Below are 25,695 nucleotides of genomic sequence, written 5' to 3'. Positions count from 1 at the left end.
GCCCTATAAGGTGCAACTAGTCAATGTATGAAATTAAATGAGTATATTACGTACATCAATTGCGAAACATGAGTAAACAGAGAGCACATGTGGTGCCTATTTTAGTTAGAATTATGAACAACGTCCTGAGTGGAAAGTAAACAATTAGTATATTCCAAGACACTTCTTAGTTGTCCAATAATACAATCTGACTATTGAAATTGAAAAAATAATAGTGACTGCAAGTCAAAACATAAGTTTGTGAATCTTCATAAATTCTGAGATTCTTCTTTATTTTCTTGGTGTATTCAGAAAAACGTCAAGTGTCCCAATGCATTTCGGTGTGACAAACACCTTCTTCAGGGGAATACTGTAAAGACATATACATGTACGTATATAAGTCAATTCGAATGAAAGCTATGCAAATGTACAATCAAACTTATGCATATGTCCATGTGTGACATTATTTAACATTGTGCAGCCCTTGTCATCCAATGCTATCCAGCCAATGTTCTGCATGCTAATGCAAAGAAAGGAGAAATTTATAAATAAAGTTTATTGAAGACTCGAAGCGAATGAAAAAAAGGATAAAAAAAGGATGAAACAAGGATGCAGGAGAAACACCAGTGAGTGCAGAAACTTGATACCAATTAAAAAGCGCATTAGAATGATGAAAGTACCCGTCAGAGTGATGAAACGCGCTTAAAAATAAGTTTTAGTGAGTTAGAAAATTGAGTGCTCGAGTGAACCAAATACCTTATAACCACCGTAATCCAACCAAAACTGCGTACGGAGGACTCACCTCCCAACGTTCAAGTGCGAATGAGCACAAGAAAGAAGTCCGTGTCGTAACTCACAAGAACCTGTGTATCAAAAATGGAAATAGACGATCTAGTGTTGCCGAAAGAAATCGACTAGTAATGGAAAAAAAGGATCTAGCGTAAGGTGCCACTTACTTCGCCTAATCCATGATGCGTGAGCATCACAATCCATTCGATAGAAACACAGTGGTAAAACACGCATCCACAACGTCTAAGGGTAAAGTAAAGAAATGATGCCGTAAGCTTAATGCATAGCGGTGCCTCAATACTCAGAGTTTCAAAGCAATTACGTCTTGCCACCAATACGCATACCTTTTTATGTAACGTGCTACTCGACCTCGGGGGGATCCTATCTTCGAATGGCAGAGATTCGATATGTCCAGGACGTGCGGGTGCATATTAGTAAAAGCCGTGGGGGATCATGTGACCGATAAGGAAACTCGTAAACAGAGAAAGTGGACTACTCTAGGCGCCATGTCTTAACGGGTGAATAGTCATAACCGGAAACCCAGTAAAGAACAGAAAAGGCATAGAGATTAGGCGTTAACAATAAATAGTTCGTGAATGGCAAGACTGCCTGCAAACTGAATGTAAGTAAATCAGCGTACAAAATACATGTTTAAAATCACGTTAGACATACATAAAGCAATGCAAAATCCAATACAAAATCCAATAATTATAAATGAATCAACAATAAAATTACATCAAGATGTTGATGTCATGCAACCACAATTTATCACAGAAAATGTATCAGTTCAATTTTGTCATTCAAACCCCCAGGGCTCATGGTCTGTAAAAAGCGTATCCAAAATGTTTCTCTTTGAGCCAAGTGCCTGTTGGGATCAGCGTGTGTGGAATCAGATATCTGCTCTAGGACAGTAAATCGAAGTTGGGGTATGGTGTGCTGATATGTGTTCCAGTGTAATGCTAAACACGATTTCTGATTAGAAGTGCGAATAGCACTTTTGTGTTCAGTTACCCGTATTTTTACTTTACGGGTTGTCCTCCCCACATAAACAAAGCCACAAGGGCATTTGATGGCATATACTACCATGGCTGTGTTACAATCAGAAGAATGTTTGAGCTTGATAGATTTGCCCGTATGTGGATGTGTGAAGGTGTCGCCCACCATGACATTCCCACAGTGACCGCAATTATAGCATTTGCGCATCCCTAAGTATTTAAGCATATGCTGATTGGGAATTTTTTTGGCCAGAATCTCTCTGATGTTTTTAGATCTGGAAAAGGCAAAAATGGGTTTGGCATGAAAAACGTTTGTGAAATCATTTTCTTGCTCTATAATTTCCCATCTCCTGAGAATACTCCGTTTGATCGCCATGGCTGCTGTAGAGTATTTGAGAACACAAACTTCACGTTTGGAAACAGATTTTTCAGTTTTTTTCAGTAGTTGCGTTCTGTCCATGCTGTATGCCTTAAGTTTCGCCGTATCCAGAACCGGTGCAGGGTAACCTCTGTCTAGGTATTGCTGATACATGATTTCGGTGTCAGTTTTCCCTTGGTCATCATCCGAGCTAATTCTGCGCACCCGGATGAACTGAGATAAAGATAAATGGTTTTTCAGGGAATGTGAGTGAAAACTCCGAAAATGTAGTGCATTATTCCTGTCGGTTGGTTTCTTAAAGATCCTGGTTGTTAGTGTGGAGCTTCGTTTTTCAATCTGAATGTCTAAATAGTTGATGGTGGTGTCATCGATAGAATATGTGAATTTTATGTGGGGGTGGCAGTCGTTCAAACTTAAGATCACACTCTCCAAAGATTCTTTCGTACCCCTCCATAAAACCAAAATGTCATCAATGTATCTAAGATACAATAGTAGATGATCTGTCCATGAGCTGTTGTTCAAAATGTGTTCATCCTCGAATCTAGCCATAAAAATATTGGCATACGTGGGTGCCCCAGTAAAACCCATTGACGTGCCAGTCTTTTGCAGATAGAACTGTTGCTTCCAAGAAAAATAGCTGTGATATAAGCTGAACTGAAGTAATTCAAGCAAAAAAATATTCATAGTTTCAGCATAATCATGTTGAAGCAACATCCATTCAACAGCCTCAATCCCTTCCCCATGGGGGATTGAGGTATAGAGGGCCGTGACATCTATGGTGGCTAAAAGCACCTCTTCTGTGTTGGGTAACGTGACACTTTGTAGTTTATTGAGGCAATCCGTGGTGTCCTGTACGTATGTCACCCATTTCTGAACCAACGGTTGCAGGAAATGGTCAATGAATTTGCCTAATGGTTCATGCAGTGACCCACAGCCCGCCACAATGGGGCGAAAAGGGGGGTCCACCGGGTTTTATGCATCTTTGGAAGCATATATATATGTGGTCTTTTTGGGTAGTTGTTGCTTAAGAATTTGTAAGTGTTATCATTGATCCAATTTAAATCCTGATGAGGGGTGTTCCCCCAAAACCAGTCCCAGGATGCTTGTTTCTGGTCCAGGGAAGGCTTGGCTTGGCAGTTCGGGCTGGACTGTTCCCATAAGGAACAGGGTCAAGACTGATTTGCATATGGCTGGGTATGACTTGGGGTAGCGAAGAGAGCTAAAGAACGATGAGAGATTCGACCCAGATCTGTGACTGGGGGTGTGTGTCTGAAAAGTTTCAGCGCTCCCGCCATCATCTCCTTGTGTTTGCTTTGTTCGCCCTAAGTTGGCAATGTATGCCCAGACGAGGGTCCCTTGCTCACTTTGCCACTGGATTCAAGCTAGCCTGGATGATGAGGGGTGTTACCCCGAAACCAGTCCCAGGATGCTTGTTTCTGGTCCAGGGAAGACTTGGCTTAGAAGTTTGGGTGGGACTGTTCCCACAAGGAACAGGATCAAGACTTATTTGCATATGGCTGGGTCTGACCTGGGGTGGCGAAGTGAGCTTAAGAACGATGATAGAGTCGGCCCAGATCTGTGACTGGGGTGAGTGTCTGAAAAGTTTGAGTGCTCCGTCCATCATCTCCTTGTGTTTGCTATTTTCAATATATTGTCCAGGCAGGGTAATAACGTTTAATAAAATTATTAGACTTTAATTCATAGTTAGTGGTCCAATAGCACAGTTAAAAAGGAAGACTGGTAGAAATTGAAATTACGCTGGCATCGTTTGTGTAATTTGGGTAAGTTCACATGACGTTTGTCACCCAACACTCTGAAAATTACGCTATTACGCCTGTTGCATAATTATGCCGCTGCTCATAGTAAAAATATAGGGCAGGACCACAGGACCAACAAGAATAATCAGAACTACTGCTGTTCGCTGCAATTATAATTTTTGTGTGCTTTTTTGTGGGGAATGCATCTTCACATCAAAATTCGATGCAAGGTTATGATATAATATATCGCTAAATGACTGATTTGTATTTTCCCTAATTATGTGTAATTTATTGTAATTTCCTTGAAATTTGGTGTAATGAAGTGAAAGTGAATTATGAATAGTTTGTACAACTCTATATTTTTTCAGTCTCTAAGTAAATCACTTTCAAGACAAGTAATTTAGAGTATTTGGGTCTCCCAGGTAGGCGGAGACCCAACATGCATTGCACAGGGATACAAGGATGTGACTAATAGTGATGCTATGCAGGAGTGATTCTGCTCTGCTGGGATAAGAGAGAAACATCTGTGTAGGTATCTTGCAAGTGTTTTGCACACAAAGGGGTATTCAAAGACTCAGGACTATAGCATCACTAGTGCTTAATTTGAGCCAGTGGTTGCAGTTGGGGTCCAGCAGCATTCATATTTTTGGGCACTGGTACTTATTTTTCATCATTTTGACCCAAGACAATAGCAAGAGAAGCAGAAAGGTGGGAAAGAAGGAGGAAGAGAAAGACCGAAAAACGTTGACAAAAGGAGAAAGCAGGGATGAAAAAGAATCAATACCAGACAGGCTTGGTGCTCAGCAACTCCAACATTTGGCAGCACTAACAGCTGCTTTGTGATAAACGTGTGCCCCCACACCTATAATGTTACTAATTAGGCACTGGGCATGACCTTCACACTGCTGTGACATGCTCTTAATGTTGACGGTTGGAGAATAATCAATGATTGGAACTAGATCTCTACATCGTAGTTCACATACAAGCAGCATGTCGATTTCATTGGATAAAGAGCACCTTCAGCAACCTCAATGCACTGATGTTTGCACCGTAAGTGTTTTAAGATTTTCTCACTCACTTTTGGCTGCAGGAGCGATGGAGAGTTGGTTGGAAATGAGGTCCAGGTAAGTCTCAGTCAAAGAGTTACCTTTGGACGTAAACATTTTTCTAGAGAGAGGTCGTCAATGAGTTGCTGGCGGTGCAAGCTGCAAGCAGGTCCAACCCTTAGGGTCCTCCTCTCAGGCCACAACAGCAGATGCAGTCCTTCTTCTGTTTTCCACAGGTCCAGCAGTCTTCTGAAGAGGGTACCCAGGGTGCCACATTTATGCCCAGGGCAAGCCTCTGGGTGGCGGAAACTCCTGGCGACTCCATAACCAAAGGGGTAAAAGTTCCCAGTAGTGCTCCTACCCACTTCTGTAGCACGTCCTGTGTGTTTTACTGTAAACTATCCAACAGTTCCCCTCCCTAACTAAAACCAACATGATTTAACCTTTCTTCCCTTATGCAGAGGTCCTTCTGCCTACCCTGAAGTGTGGCAAAAATAATGGGCAAACCCTCCCTTGTATGAGGGCTGCTCCACTGGGAATGGTACCTGGCTGTCTAGCAGGATGAAAGAGGGTGCAAGCCCAGGTGTGAGCTACATCTGCCAGTGACAGGGAAGGCAACCTTTGACGTTAATTAAGTTCCTGTGCACTGCCCAGATGTCAGGCGAAGTCAGCTCCCCTTCTTTTGTCTCAGCTCTGGGAGCCACTTCACATTGAATCAAGGAGCCATTCAGTTCCTGGATGACACTGAACACTGGCAGAAAGGCACATTTGGCTCAGGCAGGAAAATTACAACTTTCTAAAAGTGCAATTTTAAAAACAGTAATAGAAAATACAACTTGACATTAAGTTGAATCTCATATTACTATTAAAATGAGTCCTTGAATCATTTTTCCAGCTATTCCCAAAGTGAAGTTAAAAATGATAAGATATTATAATTAAGCCTGGGCAAAGCACTACGCTACGCTCGCGTAGTTTGCGAAGTTCGCGCTACTTCGCACTACGCGAACTGCACATAGCACAGTGCGAACACGCGTAGCGTAGTGTTGCGTAGTGCTGCGGTCATTTTTTGCTTGCTCGCGGTCCTCAACGTCAAGTTGGCGACCGCGAGCAAGCAAAATGACATCCTGGCGAGACTTTTTCCTAGTTCGCGATCAGCAACATCAAGTTGGCGATCGCGAGCATGGAAAATAAACCTCCCGGCGAGATTCCCAACGCGAGGAGGTCAGGTTTCTCATTGCGAGTGGCCGCGTATGCTCGCGACCGCTCACGATGAGAAACTACCAGTTCGCGTTGAGAAAGCTGCCGCTCGAGTAAAAATCTATTCGAGCAGCAGAAAACGACAGCTCGCACTGTGCAAGATGCCATTTTCAATGATTGCACAGTGCCAGTTGCTTGTCCACACTGTGCAATCATTGAAAACGACATCTGGCACAGTGCGAACAAGGTACTACGCAGTTCGCGAAGTGCTACGCGTAGGTCGCGTAGTGCGAACTGCACTTTGCGTAACTTCGCGAAGTGCTACTTCGCGAACTACGCCCAGGGTTAATTATAATGTAACTCAGTGCTTTCCTATGGGAGAAGCAGCCTGCAACAGTAAAAAACGACATTGGAGGTTACTCACTGCCAGGACATAAAAAACATAGAATGTACATGCCCGAGGATTTAAATACCCTGCCGTCTGATGCTCTGTCCATCACCACCCCCTTTTGTACTGCTTTGTACGCCATAGGTTGGCAGGATATGCTCAGACATTGAGTCCCTAGCTCACTTTGCCACTGGATTCAAGCAAGCCTGGCTGAAGACGGCTGAAATGCCAGAAACCGGTCCTAGGAAGCTTGCTTCCGGTCCAAGGAAGGCATGGCTTGGCAGTTCGGGCTGGACTGTTCCCATGAGGCACAGGCTCAGACTGATTTGCATATGGCCATGTCTGAACTGGGGTGGCAGAGTGGGCTAAAGAACGGTGATGGATCAAACCCAGATCTGTTGACTGGGTGTGAGTGTTTGATTGGTTCTGATACTGCGTCCATCACCACCCCCTTTTGTACTGCTTTGTTCACCATAAGTTGGCAGGGTATGCTCAGAAGTTGAGTCCCTTGCTCAGTTTGCCACTGGATTCAAGCAAGCCTGGCTGAAGACGGCTGAAATGCCAGAAACCGGTCCTAGGAAGCTTGCTTACGGTCCAGGGAAGGCATGGCTTGGCAGTTCGGGCTGGACTGTTCCCATGAGGCACAGGGTCAGACTGATTTGCATATGGCCATGTCTGAACTGGGGTGGCAGAGTGGGCTAAAGAACAGGGATGGATTAAACCCAGATCTGTTGACTGGGTGTGAGTGTTTGATTGGTTCTGATGCTCCGTCCATCACCACCCTCTTTTGTACTGCTTTGTTCGCCATAAGTTGGCAGGGTATGCTCAGACGTTGAGTCCCTTGCTCACTTTGCCACTGGATTCAAGCAAGCCTGGCTGAAGACGGCTGAAATTCCAGAAACCGGTCCTAGGAAGCTTGTTTCCGGTCCAGGGAAGGCATGGCTTGGCAGTTCGGGCTGGACTGTTCTCATGAGGCACAGGGTCAGACTGATTTGCATATGGCCATGTCTGAACTGGGGTGGCAGAGTGGGCTAAAGAACGGTGATGGATCAAACCCAGATCTGTTGACTGGATGTGAGTGTTTGATTGGTTCTGATGCTCCGTCCATCACCACCCCCTTTTGTACTGGTCTGGGTGTTTAGGGCCTACCTAAAGGGTGACTTATAAGCATTAAAAAAGAAGGTTTAGGCCTGCCACATGGTTTATTTTGCCAGATGGAATTGGCAGTTTTAAAACAGCACAGCCGGACTACAAGAGTAGGCCTAGAAACATGCTTTGCCTTTTCACTTTAGTGGTGACACAATATGTGAGGCGGTCTACTAGTGACATTTAACTTACAGGCCTTGGGTACACTTTGAACCATATACGACGGACTTATAGGTAAGTTAGATGTGCCAATCAGGGTTTTAGCCAATGTGACATGTTTTAGGGGTCAGAACACATCCACTGGGCTCTGGACAGCAGTACACAGAATCCAAAAAACAACAATTAGATCTAGAAAAGAAAGTGGGTGACCACACAAAAATAGGCATTTTCTACAAAATCCAATAAATAAAATAAAATAAAATAAACACTAATAACATTCCATAAAGTTTGTCTTGGAAGTTTTAATATTCTCCTCCAGGCTTTCTCGTTGGACAGCACTGAACTGTTTGGCTTTCCTATTCCTCATTAGGTCTAGTGATGAGAATGGACTCTTCTGAAATAATACCGTTAGGGTATTTCATGTTTTGCTTGCAATATAAATCTTTTTCATAATGATCTGTGTACAGGGGCCCATATGAATTTTCCTGCACTGTTTTGGAAAATGTGATACAAATTTGGAATCAGTTGCATTAGCTCTGCCTGTGATATATTGATGGATTGTTTTCTGGCTTGTGATTTGTTTCACGGTGTATTGTTAACAGTAAACAATTCACCCTTGAATACCTGCACAGGGTTTCATTTTTCTCCTTGAGAGTATGTTCTTGTTTTTGTTTTTGTCACCTAGAGCAAGCATTCAGAGTGCTAATTTCAAACATCTATCTGCCACAGTTTATTTGGTGTCTTCAGTAGCTGAAGAGCCTAAGAAGTAGTATGGTACTATATTAGACAGAGATAAATATAGTCTTTTATCACTGGAATTTTAAAGGAATATGTAACTTTTGACTGGAAATGTGGCAGCATTTGTTCACATCTCTAGAGTAAATAACAGAACACACCACAATGACATAACACAAAGTAAAATAAGAACACAATAAAACCATAACGGGGCACAACTAAACAAAATCAGTCAAAGCAGAATGTAACATAACCAGAGCACAACAAAACAATGCAATAAACTAACACAAAAATACAATAGCACAAAAAATAACATATCAGCACAACTAACCAATTGAAAGACAACAAATATACACACATATTTTGGTGAGACATTAACAGACCCAAATCCACATTCTTAAAACTAAGGCAACGGGTGTTTTCACCAACCACTGCTTTATTTACACCAAGGACATACGCTAACAACAGTCAAAATGTTTTGTGATCCGGCGCTACATGAGCAGACAATCTGTGTTCAATGTGCACTAGTGCATAGACAGCTATGACAATGTTTACACTGTTTAGTTTAAATCCCAGGCACAGAGGGTAAGATTTTACATGTTCACAAATAGTTTCACACTAAGGGCCTAATTACATGTCTGGCTGTCTGAGGACCACCAGACTCATGGGAGTGTGTTGGTGGCTTTTCAGCCACCGGTACTCCGGTAGTATGACTCCCCCATGACAAGTTGGGTGGTCGGACAGCTATTGCACATTCCCTGGTGGTGGCGCGGCGGCCAGGGGCTACGTAATATGCTGGTGGTGCAGCCGTGGCACCGCCATGCATATTACGAGTTTCATGGAGGTCTTTCCTCCATGAAAAGGCTGACGGTACTGAAACAAAGCTGTTGTCCATGTGCATGGGGATGCATGCAGGAGGGCACAACATGTGCCGTTCTGTGTGCATGCACCCCAGTTCCTGCATGGCATGGTCTTTATAGTCCATGCCGTGCAGGAACTGTTTTTAGCGTTCCCGTTGCGGCGCCCATTTTCACAGACACCGCTGTGGGACTGCCAAAAACAGCATATCAGACACGAAGAAATGCGTAATCTGGCGGGTGGTGCGACCACGGGTTTTGCGGTGCAGGAGAGGGCCGCCGGCATGGCAGTCCACTCCTGCACTGCCAAACCCATAATCGGCCCCTTAGGGATGATCACCACTGTTTTAAGGTGTACCACCAAGAACTGAATCCTCAATAGGTGTTGTTACGCAACTCAAAGTCTATTGATCTCAAATTTAAATCAGTGGTTAAAAGATCCCCTTCTTCCGCTCTACCAAGGCCCAACCCCTTCCTTCCTCCCTCTTTAGGCACCCATCTTGGTTCAGGTTCAAAGAGTCCATCTCCTTTTGTATGTGCTCTCCTATTCCCCGTTTCTACTCTCACCGCTCTCTAGCATTTGTTGAAGAGCCTTTGTACCTATTATCCTACGTCCAACCTGTAAGTCTCCTGCATACGTGTTCCACTTACTACCACCCACACATACCTATGTGTGTCTTGATGTGTGTAGATAAAGTGAACCCTACTACTATGCAATAGACAAAAAAATTGCTTTGTCCATGTGTGTATCTTTAAGTAGAGGATTGAATAAATATAACGTTCTCATAATATTTTCCATACCAGAAAACTCCTTGTGGTAGTTTATCACAGGATTAGTAGAATAAAACATTACATTTGAAATCATTCAATCAGCATGTGGTTTGTATTATTAGGCATTTGTTAAAATATTTAAGCTTTCTCTTGTTTGTCTCACATGGCATATATACTGTTTCATCAGTGAGGTATGCAACAGTACATGGAGTTTTAAAGTAAAGAAACAAAGAGCAGAAAAAAACCATAGGCATGTTAGTCATTATCATCCTTTGCTTTCTATAGAATGTGATACTGAGCCAGAGTTGAAGGGAATAATGTTCAGGGACTATACTGATGGTGTGTTCCTCATAAACTGAGCACCAAATTATTAAGAGTGAGCTTGTTTTTCTGCAATGATGCTCAGATGTTTGTTCAACACCTAATATAAACTTGCCCTTGTGCCTAAACGACTACGTTAAAGGGCACTCTAATTAAGTAAACTCATACCCGCAGCCCACTGGCCATTCTCACACCCCTGGATAACAGTTTCCCTCCCTTTGACCACAGACACCCCATCAACCATAACCTGTTTGCAACTATAACAAATCCTATTTGGGGTTCCAGACCAATCAGAAGTTACTGAGACCCAACTGTATGAATGGTGGCATTTTACCTCTCGTCACCTAGGGCCTCTGTACCATAGAACACCAAACTGAGGACCAGCGAGCCCTTTCAGCTCTTGAATCCCAGCCTATCAAGGGAAAGCAGTCCAAGGCTGACTCGGGAGGTGCTGTGGACTAGAAACTGAGAACTCAACAACACATAACAGTAACACTGAGTCCAGCCAGTGCTTTCACGTTAATAAGGAAACGTAATTCAATGCATACATAACTCGAGGAGAGGGTGTAGCTTTACGGTTAGAGCGGTCAACCTCAAATCTGGGGAACCAGGTTCGAGTCTCGGCAGGGACGCTCAACATCCTGTGATTCTGGGCAAATCACTTAATCTCCCCATGCCTAGCCAAAAAAAATGAATGTGTCCATCTGTAACGAAACTGGTGCTCATGTAAAGCACTCTGATATCTTCGGGTCTAGTTCGCACTATATAAAACTCTAAAAAAAAAAATTTTAAAAAAGAAATGTCATGCACTGAAAGATAAATAGATATAGGTTCCAAATGGGATTTACAACTTGAAACCCCTCCTAAAGATACCTTACAAAATATCCAGGGTGGAGATCATGTCCTCTAAAGATTTATCACAGTGGGCAACAAATCCTAAAAATATTGCCTGTTCCCATTATGTGTGAATTACAATGTGATAATGTGCGTGCTAGCAGGCCATAACCTTGAAAATCAGCAATAATCCACTTCAGATGTATTAAAAAAACATATGGTTTTTCACAGTGTAATGGCTTTTGACTACATTGTTGATTGTTTTACAATTGACAAGAAAGTCCATGTGCCTTTGACAATCGTTTTTTACAATTAAGAAATCGAGCCTACTTGTTTTGGCGCACACCTGAACATGACACAGATCCCTTCTCACCTAGAGCTTGTATAAACATTATCACAAAATATGCCTATGAGGACCTAAATATTGACAGCAATTTGAGCTTTTGTTGAACAGGGATAATGGGATCAAAACTTTTGACGCTGATCAGTTTTGGGGGAACATTATCTCAAGATACTCTTGAGGAGACCACAGCATTTTGGCTATCGATAAATGTTTGCAGTAAGTGGTGGCCGAAGCCTGCATAAAAGATTCTCCTCTCATATAATTGCAATATGCCATTTTCAACATAGATTTGAAATACGCTGAGGGATCTGGCAATCCTGCAGAATTCACATATAGGTTAAATCACATTTCTTCAGGCATTACTCTAACATTTTCAAACATGGGAGAGCTGAGCTTGATCCAATGCTCTGACTTTCTGGAACTAAGCTAGAAATACATAAATTGCAGCATTTGCCCACTTTAATCCAAATGATACCCGATTGCAACCCTGGCCGGTTCCCGCCTTAGTAATAAATGGCCAACAAGTACAGGCTATTGATATACTCTTTGACGTCTGAAGCCTTGAACACGGGTATTATTTTGCATCATTGCACAGTAGGACTGTATGTCTGTCTGATTATCAAGCTGACTATTGTGCTCTGTGCTCTGTGCTGAGTATCCAGACGCCCATGTCCTCCTGGAAGCCATTACCGACCATCTACAGCTCTGCAACAGCAGAGTTCTTTATATTCCCTGTGTTAGATATGTTCATGGCTAGTTTATTGCGGATAATCAATAAAGGTAGTAATAAAATGATATAATACATGTGGGTTCATAAAAGTTGGTTTTTCTTAATTAAACTCAATCTTTTCCAATCATTTCTGAGTATTCACTAGATACCTTCTGTCACACTGTCTTCTATCATAGATAATGTCTCACCCATCTCACATATCTTTAACAATGTACTCTGCCTTCTCTGTTGCAGCTGTCAAACGGTGGATGTCCCTGCAGTTTCTTGCCAGGAATAAAGCGCCCCTTCTCGCCTTTTGGCACTAGCTGAAACAAGGCTGTTTCTGAAGATGATGCAGTGAAACCTCATGGATCTCAGACATTGGCAACTTGATGCTGCCAAGTAGGTGTGTATTCAGCAATATTTTATAACAACACATTGCAACTGGCTGAAATGCACCACATATGTGGAAACCACTGGGGCCCTCTAAGTATTCGGGCACGGCCTTGTGTAATAATAGAGCCCGCCAAGAGTGCATGCCAGTGGTGGGCGCCCAACATTTACTTTAGCAGTGTGGTGCGCACATACATGATAGCCAGTGTGTATCTTGCTTCACGCCTATCTACATATTGTTTTGTTTTTAATGTAGCAGTGTTTTACGTACAAACCACTTAGGTTCGGGTTTCATTACCAATTGCTGCCGTTAGTGGTCAATCCCTAATTTAGAGGATGGCAGGAATTAATTTTCTGCCAAAAACAGGGCATTGTTGATCTGTGCCTCTAACTTTAAGCCACTGTATTTGGAATTGGCTCTATGGTGGGAGACCCAGTCTGAAAGAGCCCTCTGTTTCTTCCAATAGGTCTACTACAGTGTGGTGAAAACTCTGCTCCACCAGGATTGATGGCGGAGCAGCGGTCTAGTGCAAGGTACATAGGACACCGGCACGTCCGCCAGAGTTGAGTCCATGGTACAGTGGCAGACTTTTACCAAAAGGTAATAGTGCCCCTAACATGCTGGGAAAAACACACCTGCAAGTTAGCTAGATTAGATTTATGGGTATTTCCAATTCCCAGTGCCCACATTAATGGCAGAATTTCCACCATCTACCACAGGCTCTAGGGCAATTTCCCAGTGACTTTCCACCATCTATGTAGCCTCTCTAATGGCGATGACTGCTACTTTGGAGTAAAAACCTCTGCAACTGTAGCAGAAAACTCAACATATGAAGCCTTTCCACTGAGGGGGAGTTGAAACACATCTATTCATTAGAAAAGCCCAGTGCTTCTGAGGTCCCTTTTAAAATACTATTTCAATTGCACATTCAGTTCCCTCTGCTACATCATAAGCAGTTTATTAGTCTGAGGCCCGGACTGTGGTCATCTAATTGCGTAATGTGGGGTTGCTGCTGTTGCTCACATTGCAAACTACAATTTGTGTGATATGCACCGCACTCCCCACACTTTCCCCTGGTAAATAACGGATCCCTCGGATTTGATACAGTCAGCACCGCACTCTGATTGTTAGTTCCCTTTTTCCAGGCAATTATGGTAACTGTGTGTTATTTATTGCACCCGATAAATTGCAAACCCGGCAATTTTGTACTACATAGACCCTCTTTAGGGGTGCCCAGCTGGGAAGGCAATTATTTTTGCACCTTTTAATAACCTAAATCACGGGCACTGGAATTTAAAAGGTGTGATAATTATCACTGATTATAAGTTGTGCCCTTTAAAATGAGGCATAACACGCGGAACACATCGAATCCCACATGGTTTGCCTTTTTTTTTACAGCCCCTCCCTCCCACCCCTCACAAATTTCACGTTAGACCGGACAGAATTTATCTGGGGAAAACTCCAAGGGTGTGATAATTATCACAAAACTCATAATTCCGACCCCCGTGCAAACACGTGTTTGCACTGAGATCGGAATCTAGCCCTGCACTTGTAGGGTGCAATAATAGGGTTCAATAAAGTGCAATATCTATCACACGTTATTCCTGGCAAACATAAACGTGGCCTAAGAGTCAAAGGGTTAATCTTGAGCATAAATGAGCAGACACAGTCCGTGGAAGATGTGAAGTAAGATAGCGTAACCACAGACGCGGCCATGTAGAGGAATTCGTTGGGAAAGTATGTCTGTGCGCCGAGGAGGAAGTGAAGCGCATTTAAAGTTCCTTAGAGTGGCGCCTGATGATGTCTCAATGAGAGGACGAACAGAGGGCACCACCGACATTGGCGTCTCATGGGACTCAAACGTCACAGCCGCTGATTTGAGTCAGACCCTGCGTAGTCTTTTTATTATGTTTAACTGTTTGTGGTGCCTGACCCTGCAATGACAAGCCACGTGACTGCTGTACCGAAACACTGCAGCTGACCTGAGATGATCAACCCTCAGGCGTGTTATTAGCTGCTTCTGAAACCACCCTAGTTTCCTGGAACTTGTTTTCAGTCGATAGCACAAGGGGGGCGAGGCGTGGTCCTGCGCTGAGATAAAGGAAGGAAGGAGCGTTTAGAAATGTGTGTGAGTGAAATCCTTAGCTCCACCTCAGACTTTGTAGCTGAGGTCGAGGCCCTTTACCTCTTGTCCCCTCGACGCACACATATTTTGGTCAAGCTTGCAAACCCCGCAATAACCAGTGTGTGAAAAGACAGAACTTTGTCTCATTAAAATACTCTTTCAACCCCCCCCCCCATAGAAGGTTCGAATGTGCTTATTTTCTAAATGAATTTGGCCCTCACCCTATGGGATTCCTTTATAGTATCCAGCATAACATTATATTCTTATTTCACTCTGTTTTTCAGTAGCAGACTTCTGCCCTTGGCACGACTTTTCAGTTCTGGGCAGTTTCTCAGGTAAGGCACGTGTTGGTAAGATAGCTCAGTGAGTTAATGCATGCTGATGAACTCTGATGTGGTCTGCAGATCCCATCTTTGAATCCTAGTATGGCTGACTCAGCCTTCCAACATTTCTGGGGTCAGCACATTCAGTAGCATTAAATTGGTGAATAGTAACAAATGTTATTTACAGTGCTTAGAAACAGAAGGAGTGTGGTATATGGCACTGTGGAAAAGAAGTAATTCATATAAGTCACCATGACCATCTGCACTATCTCGGGTGTGTGGCCAGGCATGGATGTCAGTCAACTCGAGTTATGGAGTTAGTTCCTGATCCCTGCACACAGGTGAGTTTGCTTGGGGATCAGGATTCCGATGAGTGTGATAATTGTCACAGTTGTTCCCTTACAGCTTTTATAGAAACTCACAGTGTAGTTTATTTGAGGGAAAAGCCCAGAAAGTGGGCGAAATACGCACAATTTGGTGCTATAAATTCCAATCTGCATGTTAGGCCCCTGTGCCAGCTAAAAAACAAGGAATAGGAGCTATTTATTTATGAGTCCCTAAAAATACCCCACCTCAGGCTATGAGTATTTCCTTGGTCTAGTAAATACCACCCTTATAACGCACAGCGCGTAATTGGGGCCAACATCTTACTGGAGGTCGCGTTATCAGCACCACTACGTTGATATCACTTTTAGATAAGAGATGAAAGAGGGGGATAAAGTTGAATAATTCGTTTGCAAAATGTGACACCGTCAGAAATTATACAGCAATAAAAGAGAGTCTGTGTCCAAGAATGGCTCAAGAGGGGTTCCTGTTGCCCCAAGCAGTGGAATGAGCTCAAGATACTAAGGTCATTTAGAAGTAGTAGGAGACAAGTATAACTGAGACGGTACAAGAAAGAGGGGTAGCATTTCCAAGAAGAGACAGCAGGCTGTTAACATTTCTTTTTTAAAAGATACAGTCCAGGAAGGTAATTTTCCCTGCATTTAACTTGATTTTTGCATTTACAGAAACATGCAATGCTGTAACTCTGCATAGGCACTCAGCGCTCATTATCCCAAGCACACATTGCTGCTTATTTCTACTGAGGGAAAATGGGCGGAAACGCAATGATAGATGTCAATCCCCTATTCCTTTCTAATATCGCTGCATTATCACGATTACTGGCTGCATCAACATTACAGAAATTGTGGCATGAAAGGAAAGCAGGGGCCGATCGATCTCTAAACGTGGGTCTGGTAAGCGAATCAATTATGTGGCATTTGAAGCAAACCCTCTGACTGGAATGCCCCTGGTATCGGAATATTAATAGCAAAGCATATTTTCAGTCACTTAGTGTTCATACCGTTCCTTAAAAAACATGTTAGGTGCTGAAGTGTCATGTGCCATGAAATGAAGTATTAAAGTTTGAACCTTCACTCAAGAGGTCTGAAGAATACTTGCAGAGACTCGTAAGAAAATACTTTTCCATGGTCTAGAAGTAAGGCAAAGTTTCCGCCAATGAAAGTATTCACAAAAACATTTAGTTTTTTCAAAATTGAGCTTTCTGCTGCCAAGTTCAAAAAATGATGAGCGAAAGGCTAACATCTCTTACAAGTTTTCTTGTGGTCTGGCGGACGGCCCTTTAGCATTCCCACGGCGGTGCCTATTAAAAAGGCACTGCAATGGGAACGCCAAAGTCCGTTCCTGCACAGCATGGACTGTGCAGTCCATGCAATACAAAGGGGGTGCTTGCAGACAGGGGGTACACCATGTGCCTCCTGCATGCATCCTCAGGCCATGAGGGAACAGTGGGCCCTATTGGGTCTCCTTAGTTTCCTCACTGCCCGAGGTTTCATGGTGGGCTCACGACCATGAAATCTGCGGCGGTGAGGAAACTCGTAATATGCTTGGTGGTGACACAGCAGCATCACCAGCATATTACGGCCCTCAGACCACCAGATCACTGGCGGTTGCAGCCGTCCTATGGCGGTCCCACCGTAGTTGTAATTTAATGGTCGGACCACTGGTGCGGCGGTCCCGACCGCCATCGCACCTCCACCGCGAGTTTGGCGGTCCTATGGACTGCCAAACTCGTAATTAGGCCCTAAGTAACCCAGCATTAGCAACAAAATTTAACAATGCAAACTGCTGCATAAAAATAATTTTAGGCAAGCTCAACTTTTAGAAAAACTGCACTAAAAATCTTGTACCGCACTCACAATACCACCACCCTGCAGCCCTGAAATAAACCTTAGTACATTGGTGAGCCCTGAAAAGTTAGCGACAATCTTTGGCATAAGCCACTTACACCGGGGAAGCATCTACCACTGATATGCAGCTGAAGATGTTCAATAGATCTATAATATTATATTTAGTCTTATAATGCGCACAGCAACCTCAAAGGGTTTACCGGAGCTAGATCCAGGTAAGATGCGACCAAAAAGCAGCCCAGTGCTAAAACAGCCATGCCTTCAATCCCCTGCAAAACCGTGTAAGGAAAGAACAGCTCGCAATGTTTAAGACAAGTTATTCCATAGCTTCGGGCCAAGATAAGAGAAAGTTCTGCCCTCCATTCGTGCTAGACGAATTCTGGGCACCCTGCAGAGGGGCTGGTTGGATGACCGGAGTGGCTGTGGCTGTAAGGTGCCACCAGCTCTTGGATGTATCTTGGGGCCCTACCGAATCTAGCCTTGTGCATATAGCATACGGCTTTTAATTGTATATGTTTCTCCACAGGCAGCCAGTGGAGTTCCTGGAGCAAGTTTGATTCTAATGCATACATGGGGAGGCGGAAAAGTAGCCTGGCAGCAGCTGTGTATACACGGTGTCCCACAGGCTTGAACCTTCAACTCTCCTCTGGATGGTCACCCTAGCTCCTAAAGGCAAATTATCTAAGCAAACACACATAAGCATTGATCGCCTATATGCTGACTCAACTTGATCCAGACACAGCTCCAAGGCAAAAGGCTCTCATTCAGAGAACAGCACATAATGTGGATGTAAAATGTAGTGGCAGGCCTGTACCTCATGCTTACCTCTAGCTCCAAATTTTGCACTGTGCCGAGGAAAGATGAGGAATTGGACCCCTAACGCCATTAATGTGTGCTTTTGAAAAAAAGAAATTTACAAAATCACCACCAGTCCAGTAATGTGTGCTTTTGAACTTTTTAGTATACAATCACTCTAGCTAGTGGTAAACCTGCACGTTTCCATGTTTTAAATGGTTCTTCTGAGTAGATGACTTTGTAAGACTACATCACCCATATTCTCAAAAAGCGTGCAAACTGTCAAGTGTGCAGTAATCAGCACTGACCACCAAGGAGTCTTACCTTAACCTCTTCTGTGCCCATGACGAGATAGTCTCGTCATGGAGCACGGTTGCGCTGTGCCCATGACGAGATTATCTCGTCATGAACCCCGCCCGCTAATGTAACGCCCGGCACAGGGCGGGGAAAGGGCGTGGCACTGAAGGGGTTAAAATGATTTCCTAAAGGGCCTTCATTGAGCCATTTATCCACCAAGCGGTGTCACTGGAAAAAGTGCCCCCTCAATTACGCCCAATGACTACCTATCAAGTGCCTCATTTGGGGTATGATTCACGAATAAATTCGAGACTTCTTGCGCAGATAATAGTGAACAGTCTCATTTAACTCACTTCAGCTAATCACAGGGGCACCATGCCTTAACCACACAACTGTCTGTGGCACCTTGATTGCTTGTGATATACCTATACTATCCAAGACTAGAAGAAATGGCTATTATTTAAGGACTGATGAACAAGAGAAAAATGAAACAACAGTAAAAATTGCGTATTCTTACAAATGCTTTTCCGGGAGCATCCATACTCGACCATGTGTGTTAGTCCTCGGTTTTTCTATGAAGTGCAACTAAACTCATTAAAACTGATTCCAACGGAACCTCTGCATTTTACATGGCCTGCCTGCCTGGTTCCTAAGTTTGCAAGGCAGACCCATTTTTCATGAAGTATTGTGGTAACGAGGCATGAACCCGATTTTCACCCAGTTGATCAGCCGCACCAGTGGAGGTAATAGCGGTGGGGGAATGTATGACGTTACAACGTAAACATTTACAACGCATGCCTTTACAACGCAGTTTTTACATCGCAACATCCATTACAATGCATTATTTTACATTGCATGCCATTACAACGCATTTTTAGAAACAACATTTACAACGTATCCCATTACATCGCATAATACCATTACAACGCATACCATTACATTGCATTTAAGGTAAGTGTTGGATAGTGTAGGGGTACAAATTACTATTCTAACTCCAGTTGGTGCAACAGTAGGGTAAGTGTTGGATAGTGTAGGGGTAAAAATTGCTTTCGACAGACAACAAGGGAAAATTAAATAAATAACTAATTTTCCCTCGGCGTCGGTCAAAATCCCCCCCCAACCCGGCCCCACCGCCCCACCCATCTTACCTGCATGGGCCACGGCTGCATTTGATACTTATGAGTGAGTGTTTTGCACCCATGCACAGTCCCTTGGCACAGCTAAGAATCACTGAGCCCTTTGCTGTGCAGAGGTTGTGGCATTGAGCTGCAAAGAGTCTGCTGTGAATCAGGCTCCCGTTCAGTTGGACGTCAGAATATTTCTAATAAATATATTGCTAGACATACATTTCGAGCCTAAATATCGTTTCCATAAAAGTCACTCCTTTGGGTGTGGGTTTTCTGTTATTAACTCCAATGGGGCACTATTATTCTAAACGAAATTTAGGACGTTATATTTTTGTCAGACAATACTTGGGCCATCATATTCTGGTACCACGCCCCTTGTTCCTCCGATACAGTTATTGTACAATGTGAGGCATATGATTTTTCTATTCCACTTAACAAAATAATAAGTCCCTACCAAAAACTCCATTCAATTTCTTCTTTGTGGACATGTTCAAAGCCAGCTTCTTCTTTAGGAACGTCTGCATAAAACCATTCATCCATTTGATGGCTGTCCCGAAAATATCTCTAATCTAGCCTTCAACTCTCTGCTTTTGTCAATTTTACTTGTCACCCATTCTCCTGACATAATCACATGTAATAGACAAGGCTTTACCTGGAGAACTTATTTGCGCAATAATCTGTTTTGAAGGTATTTGATTATTGTTTGAAATAAAATCCCATCAATTTCTCTGCTACTGATGTCTGGTGAATCGGATAATAGTTGCAACCAGCCTTTTCGCTGTGATTTTTGTTCTGGATTAAAATATCCCATCTTCAGTCCTCCTTCATATTTTCAGTTCATTTTATTTATTTTTTTTTTGCAAAGAGTCCAGTGCTTTAAAACTTTTGTAACAAAGGGTGATAAGGGAGTCACGGTAGGATAATCTGGGAACAGAACGGCAGAACAGCCACATTTAGTCCTTTACTTATTCTCGGAAGTGTGTCTCGGGGAAGGAGTAAAGGTCGAGAATGCCAAAGTTATGCACGAAAAGATCTCCACCCAATGAGTAACTTTAGGAGTTGCTCACACAGTGCTTTGTGCAGTAGACCGAGGGATTTGACCGTAACACTCTGTGTGAGTGGAGGGGCCACCAGTAGAGGTGTAGTGAGCCCTTTACTTATTAGTTCCTGGATAAGGAGTGCTGTGTATTTTTTTTTCTCTGTCCATAGTTTTGGTTGTGGTACCTGAGCATATCTTTTTTAAGTATTCACAAATGATTGCTTTGCTGCCAATGCTTTATCTATTTCATTTACTATTATAGGATGTATCACGTGACCTAATTATCTTTAAACTTAATGTTCAGCAGCCCGACTCAGTTCTAAATGGACTAGTATCCCTTTTCTCTCCATGGATTCCTAGATAGCTCATTAGAACACTGGAATATTGGGAGTTCCATTGAAGACAATGAAGGGGCTCTGGGCTACTCATGGATGACATAGGCCTCCTGCTCCGACATTGTAATGTTTGTCTTTCTGTTTCTGCCTTTTTAATTTAAAGCATTCTACCCCCAATAGTTGGAATGCTCTAATAGCCTTATAGCCCTCCTGCCTCGGGCTATACCAGTTGATAAAGGCTCTTATAGCCTTCTGCAGTGGGCTATGTAGCTATATTGCGGGCTCCTATTGTAAATAATTTTTTAAAAGTTGCAATAATAAGGTTGATTGCTCACAAAAAATAGTACATTTTGCACTATCCTAATATCTTGCCTGAATGATTTAGTTTTACTTTTAAATTCATAGCCTTATTTCAATGAATCATTCCATTTTCTTTGATATTCAGTTAGATAATGAAATATGCGTAGGTTGAACTAGCAATTTGTAACATGTAGAATTCTTGCAGTGGAAATTTTTATGGGACACCCTACTCAATCAGTGAGCATTCATATGTTGTTTGTCAGACAATATTGTGCTGAGCTCCACCACCTAGTAAATGTGTCAAGAGAGACTAGGATTGTCCACCTTTTAGTCTCTGCTGTGTAAAAGGCTCCTCCTCCTCCTCCTCTTGCATTCGTCATTTCATGTGGGATACCCCACGCTTCAGCCAATGTAGTGTAAGAGGCCCCTTTCCTCTTGCATCTGGCATTAGTGTGCGGTATCCTTCACGCCTCCGGCACTATTGTTTGGGCTTCCACATAACACCCTCTATCGGCCACTAATATGTCGAAACTCCCCCCCCCCCCCCCCCCCCCGCCAACAGCTTTCTTGTTACATGAGCTGAAATGGTCCAGGCCCTCCCTACCTTAGTCAGTGTTGCACTACATCATTCCTTCATGCGCTATACCACGCTACATTGTTTTGGGGCACACATACATGAGCTGGCTTTGTGCCTGAACTTATCCTTTCCTCCCCACTTCCGTTATCAAACAACATTCTGCAGGATTCTTGTCCTATCTAGCCTCTTTTGCCACAATATGTCTTTCTTAAATTTAGATGTGCTTATTAACATTTTCAAAAGATACAGACAATACAGAGATACAATATGTCTTTCTTGACCAACGAGTAGCTCGTGAGCAACTGGTAGCTCTCCAGCTGCCTGTAAGTAGCTCTCCTATGTGCAGCCCAGCCTACTAAATGTAGAAGCTTTTCCTTGTTTGAGTTAATACATGTATATCAAAATTGAGAATGTATATTTGAGACAAAAATGTTGTTATTTTCATAACTGATATTTGGAGAAAAATGACTGAATTTACAAAATATAATTAAAGCTGATATTTGGGTGATAAATCATGTGGCATTTGGAAGACTTTTCACAAATGTCATATTCTTGGCGCTAGCGGTATGGCTGCTGTGGTTGTTAGGTGTTACCCATGTAGCGCATTCTGTATTGACAAAGTCTTTTTTGCATTACTTTTGACAGCCAAGCCTAATCGCTTGTCGTAATCTTGCATATTGGAGCCAATAATGTAATCTTGTCTGATGTGGTCACTATTACAGCACCATTAATATTAGTAGCTCTTGAGGAATTTAATTGAACATAAATAGTCATTATTACAGAAAAGGTTGGAGAACCCTGTTCTAGTCATTTCCAAATGAGTGATAAAGTTAGCATTCATTCGCAATGAATCTCTAAGAGCTAGACTGAAATGTCAGAAATCATGCAGCGACTGGTATCTGCACGACGAATGTCTTAGGTCACACGTTTTAGCATTTCCACCCACAAATCGGAAAAAGCATGAGTTGAGCAGCACATGTGGAAGAACTTGGGTCATCTGCATTGTTAGCCTGACGTCATTCTTGTCCGTCAGTCCACAGAGGAGCAAAGAATGACACATCAATAAAGCAGTTAAACAGTTAAAACAAAATGGCAGCCTGCATCTTACACTATCACCAAGGCAAGGTCAACTCTCTTCTGCAGTGAAATACAAATGAAAGGAATAAAATATGGTACTGAACCCTATTCCCTATCCTATTCCAGGAAGGCAGGTGACGCTGGGCTGGTAGTTCCGTAGGCTAATGCATTCCCTAAATAATTCTGTGTTTGACCTCATGGTCACAGATTCGCATACCAGTGGGTCCACTCGGCCTTTCAACCTTCTGAGCTCAATTAAACAAAGGACCATTAAGTTGGGTAACAATAAACAGCTGTCATTTTAGCGCCAAGTGACGCAAGCGTGTGTGAATGTGTGCTTTACAATTAAATGTTATATTACGACACACATTTCACCCACAGACGTTTTAAGGCATGGGCAAAGTGGGCTCTGGCCCAGGGCCCCAACCTTGCAGGGGGCCCCAGATGGAGTCAGCTGCTCTGTTCTGCAAAGAGTCTTGCCCTGATGACCTTCAATGATTCTTAAGCAGATTGTTTCAAATATCAATTTCCTTTACTTTATTTTTAAAGTGGTGGATGCGTGAGAGCCCATAAAAGATATTTTGCAGAGAAATGTTGTGTTTATATTTCACACGACATCCATAAAAAGGTTTCTTTTAGATCAAACATGGACCTCACATGTTCATATATCACAGAAATTATTTGCAGTAATATTAGTGAGTTGCTCCTGCACAATATTGAAAACATAGGTCACTATCCCTAAATATTAGATGTAAACACATTTAGAATATGGACCAGTGTGCATGTGCACTGTCAGTGACCTGGCCAAAGAGGGCATGAAAGAGCTGAAGCTGGATCATAAATTTAAAACTGTTCTGAACAGGGCCCCCCAGAATACATTTGTACTAGGGCCCCCTGAATACATTTGCCCCAGGGCCCCCCAAATCCTTAAGATGTCCCTGATTTCACCCTACTCCTTTCGACGTTTCTATGGCTGCAGGTGTCACCTTAACTAAAGTATATTCTAATCTACATTATAACTCATAGGAGGACAACAACTATCATTTGAGCATCATACTTTTCCGTTTCCTCTGTTTCATTCTTCGTTTCTTGTTCTCTTTTTCTTACGTCCATTCTTCCCCTTCCTGTCTTTCAACTTCCCTCCCCATACCCGCACCTTAATTTGCAAGTGTCTCTCACAATCTCCACTCGGTGTAAGCCAGTGATTGGAACCTAAGTATAATGAAACGAGTGACATATTTATTTTCATACATGTTTGCACTGGGAGAATGCCTTCGCAAATGCAGAATTCACTACTACTAAAATGGCCACCGAGTTCCAGTGGTTGACAGACAACTCAACTTTACAGTGCAAACAACCCATACGTAACAGTGGAATGTGCTTTCCATTATCGCCGTAAAAAGTAAATGCCCTTCCAAGAACATCATAGAAACGTTTAGCCTTCGGCCCTGCCCCACCCACCTTTACCTATCTGTACATGCCACTCTTATGAGCGATTCTTATACAAACACTGCAGATCACGTGGCAAGTGTCTTTAACACTGTTTTATGCGTACAAGCAGCTGTGGACATAAATATTATTTATAATACATTTTCAAGTAGCGTTTTTCTTTTACACTTTGAATTGTATGGTTTATGGCATGCCTGAGAGCTCGTGCCATTAAATCCTATACAAAATACTTGTTTATAGTTTTCTTTTAACATACGGCAGCATGCGACTGTAAGTGCCGGTGTGACGCGCATTTATATTTTACACGTGAGCATTCTCTCTGTTATCTGTATACTTTGTATTTCTCTTCCGGGCGGCAGGTAAAAAAGTGCACACACAAACCTCGCCTACAGACACTTCACTCAGGCAGACAGACCTATGATTATTTACAAACTTACAGCAAAGTCTCTTTCTTACCTTGACAAAGTTGCTCCCTCTTTTACAGCTCACAAATGTTTAATCGGAGGATTGTAGGTGACTAACAGGCTTCCTCGCCAGCTCTTTGCCCCACACTTTGTTACGAAACACTTCTCCTTTGCAGAGCAGCAACACGTTGTTTCCCCTCTAAAAGGAAGTGGTATCTGCAAGTCAAATCATGGCGAAATGTGTCATGTTGTCTCGCTTTGCGGCACGACCCCAAACGAGTCGGAGTTAAAAAAGGCATGTTCGAACAGGAGGCCGAAACAAGCATGCATGGAAAGCAGGCGCGCGCTCAAAAAATGTACAGCGGAGTGGAGAAAATTCTTGAACCATCCCGTGCCTCCTGTCTTAATGTGTGCACCTTCGTACAACACGAAGAGTCGAATTAAAAGGAAAAAATATTTTACACACACCTTTCATGTCCCGAATGCAACGTCTTCATTAACTAAAAGGCGTCACCCGTGTTAAATGCGAGGTAAACACTTATTAAATGTGAGTAGTAATTTGGTCGCGCGTGCCAATGCAGCGCAGCATTTCTAAACACTCATTAAAAGCTCAGCCTGCCACTGACCTATCATGGACTAGTGCAGTCTGGCAGTAGCCACAGAGGCACGTGAGGTACAGACGAAGAAGCTGTACGCCATGAAACACGCCTTTACTGCCTACTTCTGAGGAGCAAGGCATTCAATGACAGAAAAGTACAAGACAAAAGTAGAAACAGCGGCAACACCCAAACCGAAGAGGCTTCAGAGAGTGAAATCAGTTAAGGCAGCAGGTGAAAGGAAGCGACAACGACTAAAA

General features: G+C 43.0%; 1 protein-coding gene across 1 annotated transcript in view; it reads right to left on the bottom strand.

Annotated features, from left to right (window-relative positions):
• The window catches only part of APBB1IP (amyloid beta precursor protein binding family B member 1 interacting protein), a 788,839-nt gene extending 763,551 nt beyond the window's left edge, over positions 1 to 25,288 (bottom strand). The window contains exon 1 of the mRNA XM_085631699.1: positions 24,892 to 25,288. The gene's annotated coding sequence lies outside the window, so the exon portion shown is untranslated. The remainder of the gene's footprint in view (positions 1 to 24,891) is intronic.
• Between the last annotated feature and the right edge of the window lie 407 nt (positions 25,289 to 25,695).

The sequence above is a fragment of the Triturus cristatus genome, chromosome 10, assembly GCF_964204655.1.
Source record: "Triturus cristatus chromosome 10, aTriCri1.1, whole genome shotgun sequence".
Classification (NCBI taxonomy): domain Eukaryota; kingdom Metazoa; phylum Chordata; class Amphibia; order Caudata; family Salamandridae; genus Triturus; species Triturus cristatus.
Note: the sequence above shows the minus strand (reverse complement) of the source record. Positions and strands in the feature narration are given on the sequence as shown.